The following is a 20,016-nucleotide window of genomic DNA, read 5'->3' on the forward strand; positions in this document are numbered from 1 at the left end:
AAGATATTATAAATTATGTAGACAGTCAATATCAGCAGAATTTTGAAATCATTCAAACCTTTTGATAAAGGAAATGGGAGATATTTTACTCCTTTTTTTACAAATGAAGAAACTGAGGCAGAGGAAGATGAAGCAATGTATCAAAGGTGTCAGCGTGAATCTGGAAGCCCCCAAACCTATAGCCCAGTAAGATAAGAAGACCCCCAGTTTAGTTAGCTTGAAGGTGAAAACTTCAAGTTTGACCTTGTCACATGAGTTTTTCCCTGAGGGAAGGTCCAACTTCTCTGGCCTCAGACTAACCATAGACTTTAAAGTAGTTTAAGTGGGGCTGGCTACTCCCAACTGGTGTTAAGTATTTCTTTGTCCTCATGGTTCTTCCCTTAGGCCAAAGTCTTTTACCTAGGTAGCCCAGCCCTTGGCTGGATCTTCCCCTTTTGTGTCCATTGTAAAACATCAGCCCCTCACAATTATTTCTGTCTGGGACTCCTCATTTTCCTTTGTTACCATTGTAAAGCCAATCAACTATCCCTCTCATCCTCAGTCCTCATACTCCCCTAGAAAGGTATTTTAAGTTTCCCACTTTAATGGCTCTTGGAATTTGTCTTTTAGGGGGGTATCACTCCTAGGGATAATGTCCCCAGAGTCCCAGGGTGTAGACCCTGTAAAAGTTTTGGCGTAAAGGGATTTATTGGACTTATTTCTTTCCTGACTAAAGACTTGGTTTTTCTAAATTTAATAATTCTGGGGTTTTTTCCAGTTTAACAAAGGTCACATGACAAATCCTTGATGGAGCTAGAAATTAAATTAGGTGTCTGGAATCTCAATTTCTTAATCTATTTCTGAAATTAGGTAAATTTCAAACCATTTCACCCAGGATACTTCCATAGCTTGATTTAGAAGTTTAGGGATCATTCCTCAAATTCAGTCTTCTAATTTTACACATAAAAAGACCCAGAAAGTTGAAGAGATTTGTTCAGGGTCCCACAGTTAGTTATTGAAAGAGCCTCATTTAGGCTACATTGAGGGGCTGGCATCCAGAACAAAGGAGGGACCTGGCTCAGAACACATATAGAATATAGTGTTTAATTCAAAGTACGGTATTTTAGAATGGACATTAGTAAACTGGTGAAAATCCAAAGAATTGTAACCAAGAAGGTGAAAGGTGTTAAGATGATGTCATCCTGCATGAAGTCTGTCCTGAGGCTTTCAATCACTTCTCTCCATGCCTTTGCACCAAATCTGCTTTTAGTTCACTGAATAAATTTTCTGTTTACTTATCTTCTACATGGTTCTCCCCAATGGAATGTAAGCTCTTTGAAAGTAGAGCATATTTCATGTCTGACTCTATCCCTGGCTCATAATGAGTGCTTAATAAATATTTATTGAATGAACTAATTAACATGTAAGGCTCAGTGGTTTGTTAGGTTTTCTAATCAATTGGGGCAGATCCTCCAGCTCTGGAGGGAATATGCTAACAAGATCCTTCCCAAACCCTAGAGGGAGGAGAAAGAGGAATCCCTCCACCCTGCCACACCTGGAGATTTGGTAATACCTGAAAACTTGGAGTAGATTGAACCAGCTAAATTAGAGGGGCAGAACACATGGACTTATACCTCTTCTATTAAACCCTTTAACCTCCCCCAGAAACAGGTGGTGAAGGGGGAATAGATGTCACTCATTCCTGTGAGCTGCTGGAGGACCTCAAATTCCTCTTCAGCCAGAAGAACAAGCCTAAGGATGCTCTGGAATGGGTAGACACCTCCCCCCCCCCCACACACCTACCTCTGTCCCCTTTCCTCCTGGTTCCCTTAAATCTCTTACTCCTTTTCTTACACTTTCTCTTTCTTTAATTTTGCCAGCTGGACAGAAAACCCCCTGATTTAAAAAACCCCGCGATTTTTTTTTAACATTGTCATTTCCCTAGTTGCTTTTAGGATGAAAGCTCTCACTCATCTTGGAAGATGCCACTCCCACCCTGGATCTCTGGACCTTGCCTAAAGTCCATACCTCTCTCCCTCCAATGTAGGCAGGGCCAGCTATACAACCATACCTAGCTTTGAAGAAGCTACAGAAGATTGAGACCTTCGCCCCTTTTCCCTTAGATATTTGGAGAGAGGGGGGAGATGACATGGGCATTGTGCAGAGATGGCAGGGACCCTGTACCCCTTAACTCCGACGGGCTGTGAGCAGAGGAATTCCCCCTTCCTGCCCTTTTGACTCCCGAGGCAAAGACCATTGTCCTAGGAATTCCTTTAAGTTGAGATAGACAAAGAGATACACCACTGGAATGCCCCAGGACAGTCTAAGCCCTGAGGGTCTGGGATATGACTCCAGGAACTCCGGCATTCAGTGGGTGCTGAGTCTGTGCGGGACCCTCAGGGCTTAGACTGTCCAGGTGCAATCCAGTGGTGTATCTCTTTGTCTATCTCAACTTAAAGGAATTCCAAGGACAATGGTCTTTGCCTCGGGAGTCAAAAGGGCAGGAAGGGGGAAGGGAATTCCTCTGCTCACAGCCTGTCTAAGTTAAGGGGTACAGGGTCCCTGCCATCTCTGTACAATGCCCATGTCAGAACTAGGGTGTTCATCTAAAGAAGAGGAGACCTAGGAGTGACATATGATGACTATAAGCAAGTATTTGAAGAACATCACATGAAAGAAGGCTTAGATGGATTTTCCTTGGTCTGGGAGGGCAAAACTAAGAAGAACTGGGGGAGCTTCAGAGAACCATATTTAATCTCAGTATAAGTGGAGTCTCACCCTGCTAGGCAGAGCCAGGGAGAAAGACCAGGCTGGAACTGTAAAACTGGGGGTCCTCTGCATTTTTACAACCATGAAATCTGGCAAGGTGACCAAGAGAAAATAAATGTAAAGAAAATAGAATAAAGACCAGAAGAAAGTCTTGGAGAATTACTCACCATTAGGAGGTTGAATGGGCAGCTAGGGGGGTGCCATAGCACACAGAGGGCTAGATAGGTATGGAATCAGGAAGATAAGTCTTCCTGAATTAAAATCTGACACATATTAACTGTATGACCCTGGGCAAGTCACTTACTCCTGTTTGCCTCAGTTTCCTCATCTATAAAATGAGCTAGAACATGAAATGGCAAACCATTCCAGTTTGTAAGAAATTAATTTTTTAAATTAAATTAAATTAATTTAATTTTAATTAATTTAATTTAATTTAATTTAAATAAATTTAATTTAAAAATTTCTTTTATAAGAAAACCCCCAGTGGGATCATGGTGAGGTGGACACAATTGGACCGTGATCCAGCAAAGGAAGCTGAAGAAGATTGGTCAGATGGGGTATCATGAAATCCCAGAGAGGAGAGAATCTAGTCAGTAATACCAAATACTGAAAGGGATACCCCTGAGGGATTTCAGGTACATCAAGATACAAGAGAAGTCTTTAGGGGTGGGAAAGGCAATGTTCTTAGCCACAAATATACTTGGATGGACAGGATTTCTGGAGAGCTTTTCTTCCTTGGAGCTGAGGAAAGCTGGTCCTCCCAGAAAAAGCTTACAAACCAGTAAAGCGTACTATCTAGGAGGTTAGTTTTTGTCTTTGAATCTCCAGCACCTAGTACAGTATCTGCCTTATACTAGCAGATTAAGAATGGTTTGTTCAGTGGCAGCTAGGTGGCTCAGTACATAGAGAGCCAGGCTTTGAAATAAGAGATCCTGGATTCAAATATGTCTTCAGATACTTCCTAGGTGTGTGACCCTGGCCAAGTCACTTAACTTCCATTACCTAGCCCTTACCACTCTTCTGCCTTAGAACCAATACTTAATAACCATTCCAAGACAGAAAGTTTTTAACAATAATAATAATAGCTTGTTGAATTGAATAATGGAATTAGAAAAAAGTGAGTGCCATCTGGTGGAACAAGAGGAGAAGTACCGGAAGGATTTCTGTATTGCTGCATAGAATGAAGAATCTTTAAGAGGGAACAAGAAATGACTGCCATCTGCTGGGAGTTATAGAGAACTGCAGGAAGCAAGGCTAGAGTGATACAGGACAGGAAAGAGATCAAATATTGAAAGGGATGCCTGGGAGGGATTTCAGGTGTGTCAGATAAGAGTCCCCAGGATCTATGGTACAAGGGAAGTCTTTAAGTGGGGTGGGGTGGGGAGACAATGTTCTGAGCCACAAATATAATTGGCTGGACAAGATTTCTGAAAGTTTTTCTTCCTGCAAGCTGAGGAGAACTCACTAATGCTGTGCTGTTAAGTGCCTGATTCTCATTCCATTCAACCACTTAGCTGCTCCAAGCTCTTTTGTTTGGTTCCAATTAATTTGGAATCTTTTATGGTTTTAAAGTGAGCTTCTATAATCTATGTGACCTTGAGCAAGTCCTGGAATTCAGTTTCCTGATCTAGAAAAGGAGGTTGGATTAGATGACCTCTGAGGACTATGAAACTATTGTAATACCATTGAGGAAGTCTCTCTTTGCCATTGGCTCAACCCTCCACTAGCTGTGTTTCTCCTATTTTAAGGAAGCCACACTCTAGTTACACTTAACCACTTATTATCAGGCAGCTTTTACAAATGGATATTTACTTCATAGACACGGCAAAAACAAATGTACAAACATTTCCTCCAATGTTTTCCCCTGCCACTTTAGTCTCTGGGGTGGTATTAGACTCATACTTACCTTAGGTCTTACATAGCAGTGGTTCCACCAAATTTGTGTCCAGATGCAACATGAGCTAGATGTTATTGGGCTCAAGTTCCCAAAGGTCACTTCCAAAAGTTGCTTCTTGCACTTCAAGATATCCATGTTGCATTGCCTGAAAACCAAGAGTCCTCTGGATCTTTCAAATTCATAAGGTCATAGACTTCACTCCATTAACAATCCCTGAGTTCCCCCTAGGGTGCTGAGCACAAAAGAACATAACTGACAGGATTTTTAAAATGCCTTTACATTATATCTTAAAGCCTTATTTTCAGGACATGGTTAACTGACTGGAACCAGTCACAGAATATCCATGTATGCTCCACAGTTTCTCTCTCCATTACATAACATAACAATTCTCCCAGAAGCAACTTCCTAGAGTCTTCCATGTGGAAAAGCCATATTAGTAAGCTGATAAAGTCTAAACATGTGTCAGACCCCCATTACACTATTATACTATGAGATTTATAACCCAGTGGGGTATAGAGTGACTATGAAAGATCCTCTGAAAGACTGCAAGAACAAATAAACAGAATGATGGAGAATGGAAGGATGGATGAAATCTTTAACAGCAATCATAAATGAATGGGATAGGGAAAGTAAATAGCAAAGCCTTTGTCTTCCAGAATCACTACTTTGTATTTAGGATATGAGCAGACTAAACTTCTACTGACAAGTACAAATATTCAAGAACAAAAGAAAAAAGCAAATTGTATACGATTATACACTTTATGGCACAATTGTGCTATTGTTGACTTTTTTTGAAACCAGTTAATAAAATCAACAAAAGATGGGTACATTAATGTAACAAGGTAGTAACAAAGCCATCCCATGTATCCAATTGAAGGTGATTGCTGTTACCCTGCCTTTGTCTACATAGTTATAATCACTGTATATTGCTTTTGTTCTGCTTTTTTTATTCTGTATCATTTCGCCTAAGTTTTCTAGTATTTCTTTGAATTCATCAAAATGGATGAATAAAAAAGCATTGGTTAAGAACTTACTCTAAGAACAACTAAGTAGCTCAATGGATTGAAAGCCAGATCTAGAAATAGAAGGTTCTAGATCAATGATGGCAAAACTTTTAGAGACTGAGTGCTCACACTGCAGCCCTCATGCTGCAAATGAACCACCCCTTTCCCCAGACAGGGGTGGGAAGAAGCATTCTCAATGGGTTGCTACACAGAGGGAAGAGTGATGTGAAAAATGTCCTCAGGTGCAGTGGAGAAGGGAGGAGAGCAGCCCCCTCCAGCACACATGCCACAACATGATCCTAGGTTCAAATCTGACTCAGGTACTTCCTAGTTGTGTGACTCTGGACAAGTCACTTAATCCTAATTGCCTAGCCTTTACCACCCTTCTGCCTTGAAACCAAAATTTAGTATTGATTCTAAGACAGAAGATTTTTTAAAAAATAAATAAAAGAGCTTATTATGTGCCAAGGACTGAACTAAGCACTGAAGGTTCAAATGAAAAGTAATGATAGCTGCTGCCTGCCTTTAGAAAAGTTATATTCTAGTGAAGGAGACTATACAAAGGGATAAGTGATTGCTAGTGACTAGCACTTTGGTCCAGAAAATTGCACAGATGATAAGTGGGTCTAAGGGGGCATAGATTGTCAAACCTCATCCAGGAACAGTAGCAGAGTTAATCAACCCATGATTCATGGTTCCAAAACCATGGCAGAGGAGTGAGCAGGGGAAAAGAGAGACTCTGTGGCAAGGGTGGGAGATGTCCCAGAGAAGAGAATTAGTTAATCAACAGCTGGGATTTTCCTCGGAATAGTGGTCCCAGTCAGGTGCCAAAGATTTGGTTTTTCTGACTATTTAATAGTTCTGTTTTTTTTTCTTTCTGTTTAACAAGGGGTACAATTTTGATCCAGAACAAAATCTCTTTCCCTGGTGGCTAACCCATAGCTTCAGGGAGGAAGGATCACCCCAAATTTATACACTAGGTTGGCCACCAAATGGTGATTACACAAAATTCATCCAAGATTGTAAGCAGCAAATAAACTCAATTATCCAAGCAAAGTAGCAAATGGTAGTTGAAGTTCTACAGATTGGGATATACCGGGAAATAAACAAAAATAAATCAGCAAAGGAAGATCTCAAATCAAATCAAGAGAGAGGCCCAATCTCACTGAAAGTGCAATTCTTCCCAAGTTTTTTGGATAGTCACAGAAACATTGAGAAGCTAGCATCCCCTACGTGTTTGCATGTTTGTTGCTTCCAATGTCTTTCTCTCTCTTCTCTCTGGAGTCAGCTGTATTGGGGGAGAGCAGGGGAGCAGGGGGAGCAGTGCAGATAGAACCAATTCTAGTCCTTTATAGGAAGTTATAACCTTATGAGTTTCCAAAGATCAGAAGAGTGAGCCAGCAAGAGGTCTTGGACATGTAATCCACGTCAGATTTTGTGGATAGCCAAGCCTGGAGAGGAGTGACGGCCCACTGAGACCTGCATGGCTCAGCATAGCAGTGGACCAAAGGGCAGCCAAGAGAGTGAGATGACTCATTCATTGGCTACACCAGATTTGAATTTTATTGGACGAATGCTTTGTAGCAACAGCTTATTCTCTCAGGAACCAAGGGAAGCATATGTTCCACTACTTACTTAAGAGACTGTACCCCACTCCAAGTTCTTGTTTCAATAGAGGTCATAATGAATCTCTTATAAATTAATTAATTTGTATAATCACTGAAGATAAATTGGAGCATCAAACATACAAACAAAAACTCCAGAATTATAATATGTGGGTCGAGTAAGTAGTGGAACATATTTCTTTGCTATACTCATTCAAAATTCTGGGGCTACAATTATTATATCAGTTTGCTTTGATTATAACAATTTGCTTTAAGAGAAAAAAAGCAGGGAAAGTATTAAACACTGTTTGATTTCAGGTAAGAGTCAGAGCTATTAATCAGTCATGTCTTTCTTTTGAATGGTAGATACAGTTCAATGAGTTCTCAGACAACTATACCTGAATTTAAAACTCAAAATTAATATTAGTTGCAATTCCAATGGCTTTTACCTTAAATGACAATTTTTACTAATTGTATCTGAGAAGTTTCTAAGATTTACGTGTACAATGAAAAGTTTTGATTTTACAAGTCATAAATACCAATGGTTTTTTTTGCATATATACTTCATTTTTATACATAATTACTTATTAACAAGTTGTGTTTTAATGCATATTAATTTTCAGTGGCATTTCACAATAGTATTTCAATAATATTTGAACTTCTTTTTTCCTTAATAGCTTTAATTTTTGCATTTTAATCTCAATTCCAATCTACTCAATTAACCTTTATAAGGGATAGTCAGACAGTCAACACAGCAGGCATAATTTGACTAAGCTCTATTATCTTAAGGCTTAGTTTTAAGTTGTCACCATAGATGTTATTATTTGCTTTTAGTAATTTTTTTTGAAATAGAGATAACCACTTAAATTAAACCAATTCTTTGTATAGAATATATCATCATTTTTAACTTTGAAATTTGATAAAATAGTAATTTTAGAGTCTTGAAAATTTAGAAAGCTTTAAGAAATTTCCAAACTATATTTTCTTTGTATTAACTGTCTTTTTTCTCTATATATTTCTTTTTTGTTTTATAAGTATACCTAAACTGCTTAATTTAAACCAGTTTTTTTTACTTAAACCAATTCTTTTTAATGTTTTACATTTTAACTATTTATTACTAATGTCTGCTGTTTCCCTTTTTTATTTTAGATTTACACTTCAATTGTGGTGAATTAGAGAAACCTGAATTTTTGAACAATATTATAAATGTTATAAAATTGATATTAGCTTCTTGCTCATTTTTTTTACTTTACAGAGCCAAGCTGGCAAGGCACACTTGATTGGTCACTGTACCTCTCTGAGTCTGTTCACATGAGGCTATTCTACTTGCTTGTTCTTATCCATAATAATATATTTTTTAAAACAAATTGCATGTTATTCCTTAGATCATTAATTTCTTCTCATAGATTGCACATGCTTTTGAAATAATTTTTATATCCTAATCAATTACAATGCTGTCCAAAAATGCTGTCCAAATTTCTATATTCATAATATACTAGATTCTTAATGCATATATATATATTTTTTAAACCCTTAACTTTCGGTGTATTGTCTCATAGGTGGAAGAGTGGTAAGGGTGGGCAATGGGGGTCAAGTGACTTGCCCAGGGTCACACAGCTGGGAAGTGGCTGAGGCCGGGTTTGAACCTAGGACCTCCTGTCTCTAGGCCTGACTCTCAATCCACTGAGCTACCCAGCTGCCCCTATATTATTTTTAAATTACCAAATTTTGAAACCCTAATGTTAATTATATTTTTACCTATTGCTTAATATGATGGTACATATCTTAGAATAACAATTTTATATGCTCATACGTTTACCTAAATCTTTTGATCATATAAAATCTTTATATTATGTCACATCTTTTAATAAGTTGGTATTAAGTTCTTATATGCTTTATAGTTATATTTAGCAATCCTCAAATTCAGTCTGATAAGAATTTTTGGTAAGTCTCATCATTCAAATCTGTATTTCACACACTGCAAGTTCTAACAGATAGCTTTTCAATATAAGTTTTGTGCATTCTTAAATTTAAATTTAAGTTAAATTTAACTTAAATTCCATTTTTAAACTAGTAGTCAATTAATTTACACTATACCATCAGTACCTATTCAATCCCTTAGCAAATATATATTCTAATGGGTAGAGAAAGGTCCATGAGTTTTAGGGAAAGGGGGTGATGTTTTTTAGCTTCTCTTAACTACTACCTGCTGAACTGGGGTGGCGTGGATGATTCACTCTCAGCATATAATTTTCTCATGGACCAGTCTCTGTCTAAAGGGGTCTAATTTTAAAATGTAAGTCAATTGTATCATTCTAATAATCTTTAAGTTAAATTTTCACTAACATTAGTGTGATTAATGTTAGCCTGAATTCACGGTTTTTTAAAGAAGCTTTTTCACTCTTGTTTAAGCACTGAGCAAGACTGATGGTTTTTGGCTAGCTAGGAAAGTTAAGCTGCACTTCTATACTTCTGTACACAACTCAGAATCATTGCTTTCTGTCTGAATAAGTTTTTCTTAGATTGCATTTAAGAATCTTTTGTAATTTTCATTAGATATATATCTCAGTACTTAACCTGTTGATAGAATTTGGTGATGGGATCAAATTTGTCCCTTTTTCTGTCTCTTGATTTCTACGTTCCCTTTCTCATGGCCAGTGAGAAATGGAAGGAGAAATGTTTGACAGATTAGTTTGTTTAATTCTTGCCTTAATAAGAGCGGAGAATATGATTTCTTTTAACCAATTAAATTATCTTAGAGTTTAACACATTCAGAAATTAAGATGTTATTTTCTGAATTTCTCAAACGCCTCTGACTGTCTACCTCATTCTTCTGGAACAAATGAAGAAGAGAGAGAGAGATTTATTTTTTCCAACATGTAATACTCCCATTGTGATCACAGACAAACAACATATAACACATAGACTGATCAAGGACATTTCCCGGGCATATCACACACACTCTGACAATTATATAAGCTAGATTCTTCTTTTTATCCTGGCAAAAGATCAATTGTTACAATTCATATCTCCATGACTAAAGAATTCTGTGAAAAAGAATGAGTCAGAAAAGGGTTAACTCTTAGCAAGGAGCTGGCTGACATATGATGAATTTTGTTTCTTAATTACCTTTTTTCATGCTTCAATAGATATTCTAAAATAAATACACTTTTACTTCTGCACTTTTCTATGAAGCGGGGCTCTGATATCTGCCTGAATAACTCCAAATATGCCACATTGCTAGAAAGATTGATTTAACTAAGTGAAAATTGTTAAAACTTTTTACATTGTTTAGGGTTATTACCAATTGGGCTCTTTCCAAAAGGGAAAGAAAAAACTATGACAGAACTGGTTTTTCTAGCTGAAACAAAAAAAAAGAGAGAGTAGCCAGCTGCTTTTGAAAAAAGAGGGTCAGAATGTAGAGGAAAAATTTCTGGTCACTTTAAATTTGCCATTTCTGTCTGCCTTATTTATGAAGTAGTCTTAAATCTATCTTCCTAGAGAGAGAAAAGTATCTGGAGGGAGCGGGGGCCGCTGGGGGCCTCTCAACCCAAAAGAGAAAGTCCCAGCCAGGATCACTATGTCTCTGAATCATAATTAGCTGCTGTTTACTGTGCTTAATCATTTCAATAATTAGTTTTCTTTCCTTTGATTCACTATGTTCCATAGGGTGCTGTTATCTTGAAAGTTCTGACTTACTCACCCCTAACCCATGCTCACTGGTGGGCGGCCTGCAGAATCCTTGGGTGGGATCTCCAACTGTCCGTAGGGATGTGTTCTCAGCTTTTCTTTGGGGGTTTGGGAGTCTAGCCTCTCCAAGAGTCCCTGGATTCGGGCGCCATTCTGCTGGGGGATTGAAGGGGGATTACCAGCAGTCCAGTTCCCCTTGGGGGTGGGACAATTGAGGGAAAATGGAGTGAGAAGAGCCAGAGACCCAGTAGGTTTGCAGTGGCTGATCTGAAGTACCATCTGCTGATTTTAATGTTTATATCATTTTCCTCAAGATTATATCAATGTTGGCATGAATTCCATTCCCACCATATATCTTATCTTTGGAAACAATGTGTTAGGTGTGTTTGATGTATCTCTTGGGCTACAGTGGTGAGAACATACAGGCCTTTTCATGGGAGACAATGTCTTCATATTTCATTCATTGTTCTTTTATATTAAGTTACTGTACCAAATTGGATCTGAAAAGGGGCGGGGGGGGGGGGGAGAGGAAGAATTTGGAGACTGTTCTGGCCTGTTCTTGCAGGCACCTGTGTATGGGAATCTGAGTTAGAGATTTAAAATTTTTAACATTAACTCACTAACTGCAGGTTTTTTGCTGGGTTGATTCTAGGGGAAATGTCTATACTCTAGGGTGTTGTACAGGGGTTTATTTTGGGATAGATTAGTCTATGATTGTGATAGTTCTTGCCATGAACCTATTGTTTTTCTGTGTCTCCTTGGAGCTGAATAAGGATATTAATTGTAATAGTTTCAATGCAAGTGAATGTCACTGTAAAAAGAATCACATAGGGGAAACTGAGTGTGGAATTTCCATCCTCCTAACAACCTGCTGTACTGGATTGTCAGAGCTTGTGAGTAGCCTTGCTAAACATCACAGCCTCAATGGCTTCCGGCAACTCTGCATCAGTAATTAACTATTTTAAAGAACAATATAAGTAATTAATAAAACAGAGTAGGTTCAAAGTTGATGCTCAGTATAGAATGTTACAGATGCCATACACAGTGTGGATAATTGAACCATCTACAATTCATGTTTGACTAATGATGAAACTCCAGATTTTGCCATTGATGTTGAGCTAGTACTAGATAGTGAGAAATGCAAGGTTTCAGAGGATGAGGGTCCTGTTCCTACACTGCCTCTTAGCCTATTGTCAGCCCACATGAGGAGGAAGTAAAAGATACCCAGAATATAAACATATATGAGTCAGGTATGGTATGGAAAAGTGATTTTATTACCAAACAGAAAAAAAAAGAATTACAGAAAGATTATAATCATATAAGAAGATAATATTCATGGCTATTTTACACTTCAATTCCACTGAATATGGCCTGTCAAGGCCAAGAGGGCTCTTCATTTCAGGCAACTTCTCTGCCCTCAGCTGGTTCTTCTCTGCCATTATTTCTGCTGCAGCTCCAGGGCCAATACCCACCCCATTGCTCAGATAGTCAGATGTGGGGGGATTATGTTTGCCTTAGTTATATTCATAATCTGGGATGAGATGGATGCCATCTTGAATGACAGGGATGGCAGTTGAAAGTTTGGAATGTTCCCAGGTGCCGTGAGCCAGGGGCAAACATCAGTTAGTCCCACCCGATATATACCCCAAACAGCTACATTGAAGGAGGTCTCTTATAGAGAGCCAGCTCTATATGGTAGGGATCCTGAGTGGCGTATGGTGGCATAGGATTGTTAAGACAGGAGAAAGAAAATGAGAACAACCAGACTAGTGGTTAGCCCATGCTGCTCTGATCTCTGTGGGCTTTGGAGTTTATTATATACTGATTTCAAACAAAAAACACAAAGAAAGAGTCACAGCTGTGAAGGGGTCACAAATCATACACAACCCATTAAAGTCTAAAAAGTAAAGGTATAGGTAGGTACAAGGACAATGGCCAAATTCCAACCACCAATTAGTAGGGGATAATTCTGGGAACAGAAATATTTTATGGAGATGTTCACTAATTGAGTCCTGTCTTCCTGGATTATAGGTTTGCACCTGGTCAAATAAAGTCCAGACTAAAGGCTCCAGTCTTGTCTAAGTATGCAGTCTTATCTAAGTAATGTTTGTTAGGGTTCAGGCTTCTTAATTAACAAGGAGAGAAATTTTCAACTCAGTAGTTGTTGGTCTGCTAAGGACTCAAAGCTTTTTAATAAGTCTATAATGTTTTTCCAATAAGAAAAGGTATGGATCATAAGAGGTATCAAAAGAGGGGTCTCAGATTTTTATCTATTCTCTTATTGGCTTCCCACAGTCTCTGGACTCAGAGGCTGAGAACTAGAGATCACAGAACTCTGCAAGCCTCTGTGGTTCTATCTGGGCAGTGGGTGGCTGAAGGGTTGAAGGGTGGTTGAAGAAGAAGAGGGTAGGAATAAGCCTGAATCTATTTCCTTACTAGACTGTGAGAGCTAGTGAACCATCAACACTATTGGTGAGAGAGCTGAGAGAATAAAGACCATCAATATATCTGCAGCAATAGCCTTCCCTATTCTCTGGCTTGGCTGTGGCCAGGTCTGGCCAGAGATAGAGGGAGAGGGGAAGATCTCAAGCCTCTACCAGCGAAGTAGCCTCCAGTCCTAATTATGAATTAGTTTAATAGATAATAGAATGATAGGGTTTCCAATCCCCAATCTTTGACCTTGTTATCCTTTCCCTACCTATAAATAAAAGTGTTCAATAACAAGTATCTTCCTGAGTTGTCTTTCTATCACAGGCCCTTGGGAAGGGAGTCAAACGCAGTCAGATCCTGAACATTATCCAAGGCTGATCAATAGCCCATCACCAACCTATACAACCCCAGTTTGGGCCTGGAGAGGTTAACCATCTATCTAACCTCTCAAGAGTCCTTACTTGGGCAGCTGTTAAAGGAATTTCTAACAGGTTATCAACCAAACCTGTTAGAGAGAAGGGGATAATTTACAGCAGCAGCCAGGGTGATAGGAGTAGGTATTCCTCCCACCAACTACAGCTGAGGAGATCATAGATAGATACACATCATCACCATCATTATATATCTATATCTCCATTACTACCTTATATTTCTTTAATACCTTGCAACAAACAAGAAAGAGAGACCTGATGGACAGAGATGGTCCCTTTTGAATATTCATGGAGTTCTGGCTCAGTAGTCAATTAAAAGTCTCCTCATGGCAGACAGGAAGCAGTTGAGATATTTGTATCTGCTGTGAAATGGAAGCTGGGGGAAGGATTCTTCCATCATGCAACTCCAAGTGGGGAGGAGTACCACAGCTAAATCAAAATGATTGAAATGATTGTTTCCTGTAGTAAAAATAATAACCCATTATATTATACATCACAATTTGTTCAGACATTCACCTATCAATAGATACCTACTTTTTCTGTGTTTTGCTCTTACCAAAAAAAAAAAAAAAAATTTGCTCCTGCAAATATTTTGTTATATATTTGTAAGGTACTATAGTCAGTAACTTTCATATGTGAACATTTCAGATCTTCAAAGGAGTAGAAAAGATACATTAAGGTAATCTAATTGTGCTTCTTTACTATAAGAATTTTTTTAATTTAAAATTTTCTTTTTCTCAGATTTGTAATAGGGATAGCCTTGGCTAAGGACTAGAGGGAGAGAGCTGGATATTGGGGTTTCTCACAAATGGTCCAGGTCACTTCCTTGATGGCTTCAGGATACCAGGAACCAACTCCTTGCATAGCCAACAATTCAAGAGATACCAGGTAGAGAAAAATGCCTGCAGCTGTCCACCAGAAAACAGACACTATCCACTACCCAGGGCTGTCTTGAGAGATGTTGTTTTCAAGCTTCTCCAATTTCAAAGATCCCAAGCTTATGGAGTCACTGCTGGCTGGACCTCTCAAACTAGTAATGCCAGTTTTTCTCTCTCCTCTCTCTTTGCCTGCATCCCATTCAGTATGTCCATGGCTGACAGCCAAGGTTTTGCCCTTAGCCTATCTGCTAAATTTGCTTTCCTATGCTTAAAGTCTATTTCCCTATTACAGCTTATATGTCGATACAATTTTTAATATTCATTTTCTGACATTTTGCAATGTTCTTTCCCTCCCTCCTACCCAAAAAGGCAGGTAATATGATATAGGTTGTACATATATTTTCATATAATACATATTTCTATGTTCTTCATGCCGTGAAACAAGATACATATTGCTGGCACTAGAGAAAAATTCAAGGAAGAAATAAAGTGAAGAATCACATGTTTCAATCTATTTTCAGACTCTGTTCCTTCTATGGCAGTAGATTGCCTTTTTCATCATGAATCCCTTGAAGTTGTCCTGGATCCTTGCCTTATTAATAACAATTGATCATCATATATTATTATTGTTGCTGTTGTGTACAGCATTCTCCTGGTTCTGCTCACTTCACTTTGCATCACTTATAAGTCTTCCCAGGTTTTTTGTAATCGTCTTGATTATAATTTCTTATAGCACAATAGTATTCCATTACGATCATATATCACAACTTATTTAACCATTCCCCACCTGTTGAACATCCCTTCATTTTCCAGTTCTTTGCCACCACAAAAAGAGTTGCTATAAATATTTTAGTACAGATAAATTATTTTCTCTTACCTTTAATTACTTTGATATGTAGACCTAATAATAGTATGTCGACTAATGTCAAAAGACATGCACAGTTTTATGGCCCTTTGGGCATGGTTCTAGATTGTACTCCAGAATGGTTGTATCAGTTCACATAATACCAATAGTATATTAGTGTCTCAATTTTTCCACATCCCCTCCAACATTTATCATTTTCCTTTTTTATCATGTTAGCCATTCTGGTGGGTGTGAAGTGGTACCCCAGAGTGATTTTAATTTGAGTTTCTCTAATTAATAGTAATTTGGAGTATTTTTTCTTATGACTAAAGACGGTTTTAATTTCTTCATCTGAGAACTGCCTATTCATATCCTTTGACCATTTGTCAATTGGGGATTATAAGAACTTAATATTGTTTTCGTGGCCTTAGAATGGTGGCTTTATTTAGCAGAGGAGATGAGAGGCTCAGAAGGGGAGCAGGTACTTGATGGTACAGACTGTTTCCTAAAAGAGAACACTGATATCCAGACCTGGAGTATATACTTATGAGTTATCTCTAGCACTGCCCTACTCATGTAACTCCCCATGGACCCCATGGAATGCATTGGTAGGGGAATGTAAGCCAGGGTTCTGAGTAGATAATTATAGTTTGATTATTTTTGCTCTCGCCATATATTGAGTAAATGATGTGGTTATTCTTGCTTTTGCTTTTTAATTTAGTAAATGTTTCATGTTTTAGAGTCAATGCTGGGGTGGCTAAGTAGCTTAGTGAATAAAAAGTCAGGCCAGATGGGTAGGATCTGAGTTCAAATCTGGCCTCAGATACATCTTAGCTGTGTGACCTTGGGCAAATCACTTAAACCCCAGTTTCCTAGCCCTTACTGCTCTTTTGCCTTAGAACTAATACTTACTGTTCATTCTAAGTCAGAAGGTAAGGACTGTTTTTTGTTTTTGTTTTTGTTTTTTAAGGTCAGGGTTATCTCACTGTTCAGTAACAACAAAGTTTTGGGAAAACTAGAAAGTAGTCTGACAAAAATTAGGTTTAGATCAACATCTAATACCGTATACCAAGAAAAGCACTAAACATATACACAACTTAGCTATACATCTCATAAATAAATTAGAGAAGCAAGGAAGACACTTCCTTTCAGATTTTTGGATAAAGAAAAGGTTCATAACTGATAGAATCACATTTTTCTGATTATATATAATTTAACATTTTTGTATAAACAAAATCAAGATATCTAAAATGAGATAATAAATGAGGGGGAAAAGGCAAGTTTCTCTGATACAGATCTCATTTCTAAGGCATATAAGTAATTGATTTAAGTGTATAAGAATATGAACTATTCCCTGATGAAAACTGTTACATTACATGTAAAACCCAGTGGAATTACATGTCAGCTACAGGGAGGGAGGGGAACTTGGGGGGGGAGGAGGAAAAGAACATGAATCATGTAACCATGGCAAAAAAAAACTATAAATAAATAAACAAACAACAAAAAAACCTCATTATGTTAAAAAAATATCCAGTTTTCAAAGGAAGAAATCTGAGCTATCAATAGCCATGTGGGAAAATAATGCTCCAAATCACTAACAGTAAGATAAATCAAAATTAAGGCAACTCTGAGGTTCCATTTCACACCCATGAGATTGGCAAAGATGATAAAAAGGAAAAAAATGACAATTACTAGAGGGGCTGAAGGACAACAGAAACTGTTGGGGTTCAGACATTATTGGAGGAGCTATGAATCGGTAAAGCCATTCTGAAAAGTAATTTGGAACTGTAACTCCAAGTCGTTAAATTGTGACCCAGTGATATCACTATTAGGTCTATATCCCAAAAATATTGAAGAAAGAAGAAAGTATCTATGTGTTAAAATATATATATAGCAATTTAAAAATACATTTTTATAAAACCCTCAACTTTCATTTTATAATCAATACTGTGTATTGGCTCCAAGGCAGAAAAGCAATAAGGGCTGGGTAGTGGGGGTTAAATAGCTTGCCCAGGGTCACATAGCTAGGAAGTGTCTGAGGCTAGATTTCAACCCAGGACCTCCTGCCTTGAGGTCTGGCTTTCAATCCACTGAGCCACCTAGCTGATCCTTAGCAGTTCTTTTTATAATGGGAAAGAAATGGAAAGTAGGAGAATGCTAAATTAATTGCAGTATATGAAAATAAGGGAATACTATTGCAATAGAAGAAATAATGAAAGGGATGGCTTTAGAGAAACCTGGGAAGACTTGTATGAACTGATGCAGAAGGAAATTAGTAAAACTAGGAGAACATCTAAACAATAACAACAATGTAAAGACAAACTACTTTGAAAGACTTGAGAATTCTAATCAATGCAAAAGTTAATCAAGATTACAGAGGACTGATAATGAAGAATATTTCACATCTCTTAACAAAGAGATAATGATTGAAGATGCAGAATGAGATATATATTTTTGGATATGGCTAATGCAGGAATTTGTTTTATAAGGAGCACCTGGGACAAGTCTGGCCCACTGAGGAATGCAGCCATGCTTGCCTTGAGATTGCTGGCAAGGCTCCAATCTCTCACACAAAGGCACTGACTGTTGCTCTTGGCCAAAGGTCATCATTAAACCCCAAGTCTCCCTTCACTCCAAAGAGCAAAGAAGTCTGTAATACATAACTGAAAGCACCAAACCTTCCTTTCCCTAAATCACACAGAATAGATTAGCTTTCTCAACTTGCTCATGTCTGTATAAGCAACCCTGATAACATACTTGTATGAAGTAATTTCATAAACATTATCCTGTGGAAAAGTAACACCCCCTCAAGAATGTTGTAATGCTTAGTATTCTACTCTCCATTAAAGTCTTTCTTTTTGTCACAATAAATGAAGATCATAGGTCCTTCTCAAGGCATGTTGGCCTCTTTTTTTCCCTGTCTTTCTTCATTATCTCACTCTTTCTCTTTAGGAGTTAATCTCCCTAGAAGGCTTACTCTTACTCTCCATGGCTGTAAAGGCCCTCAGATCTAGCCATCCATCACCAGATACCCACAGTTTTATTCAGCTATGCTTTTTTTGTTGTAAGAGATTTGTTTTGCCTTTTTTTGTTGTTGATGGTGGTGGGGTTGGAGGAAGAGAGAACAAATATTCTCTTTTGTTTAAATTTTATTTATTATAATAATTAATAATATTATATTGTCATAATAAAATAACAAAATTATTTTCTCTAAGTAGAGTAAATGCTTATTAATGAAAAAATCCATTTGACCCAGAGATCCCTCCGTTTAGCATATATCTCCAAGGAAATTATTGTCGAAAGGAAAAAACTGTATATGTGACAAAATAGCATTTCTAAAAGCACTTTTTTTGCATGTGTGGTAGCAAAATAGATGTTCCTAGATTGGGGAGAGCTAAACAAATTGTAGTATTATACAGCAGAGAATATAATAGACTATTACTATTAACTGATACACATGAAATAACAAATATGAACATTAGAGAGAAGCACAGCAAGAGTTTTGATGTTAGTGAAGTGAGCAGAACCACAGAAATATTATCCACAACAACCAGAAAATGAAAATGGAAAGAATAACTAGAAAACCATAAAAGTGAGCATTGCAAAATCACCGTGACCAAGATGAGTTTCAAAGAGATGAAAAGATGCCTCCCCTCATGTAAACATGAAAAAAAAATGCTAGGAAGCAATGGTCTGAACCATACGGACATTTATTTGGAGAAAATTGTAAATTACAAAATTTCCTATTTTGGGGGGGTTTTATAAAATGCCTTTATTCTTTGTTTTGTCAAAAGATTGATTTGAATGACTTTCATTAGAGGTATAAAATCTAAAATTAGGAAAATATGTTGTTTAGAACAAAGTGTGATAATACTAAAGTTGTTATAAGAATAGTATTGACTTATGAGGATAACATACACTTAATCATCACATTCACCTGGTTTCTATCCACTATGAAACTTCTTATGTTTAGTAAGTAAATAATTTTTTGGCTAAAGATCTTTCTGCAGTCATTACATGTATAAGATCCCCGTCTCCCCCACCCTCACCCCCATGTAACTTCTCTGAAGTTTAGTTAGATTACTTTTCTGGCTAAAGGGGCCATTCCAAATTCAGACCCATCCCAGCTCAGCCAAAAGACCCCGAGTTTATGCACCAACTGCTATATAGTCAGAGAGCATAGGATCTCTCCCTTCCTTAAAAGAGGAGTGGTCTTCTGACTATCGCTCCTCAGAAGGGGTGGCCAGAGGTTTCTTTTTTTTTAAGGTCTAGTCTATGAATCCATTTCATACATGGTAAAAGCCAAGGTCACTCTTGTGACTGAGATACTGAGATGTCATGTCTGGACACATTTTAGAACACATGCATACAATTCTCCTTGGCAAGACATGGCATTTTAGAGACTTTACTCCCAATATGATTATTAATTACTGATCCTCATACACAAATTATTTAATCAATTAAAAATTGGGATTATTCTTTATTACTTA

Source organism: Gracilinanus agilis, chromosome 4 (assembly GCF_016433145.1).
Source record: "Gracilinanus agilis isolate LMUSP501 chromosome 4, AgileGrace, whole genome shotgun sequence".
Classification (NCBI taxonomy): Eukaryota; Metazoa; Chordata; class Mammalia; order Didelphimorphia; family Didelphidae; genus Gracilinanus; species Gracilinanus agilis.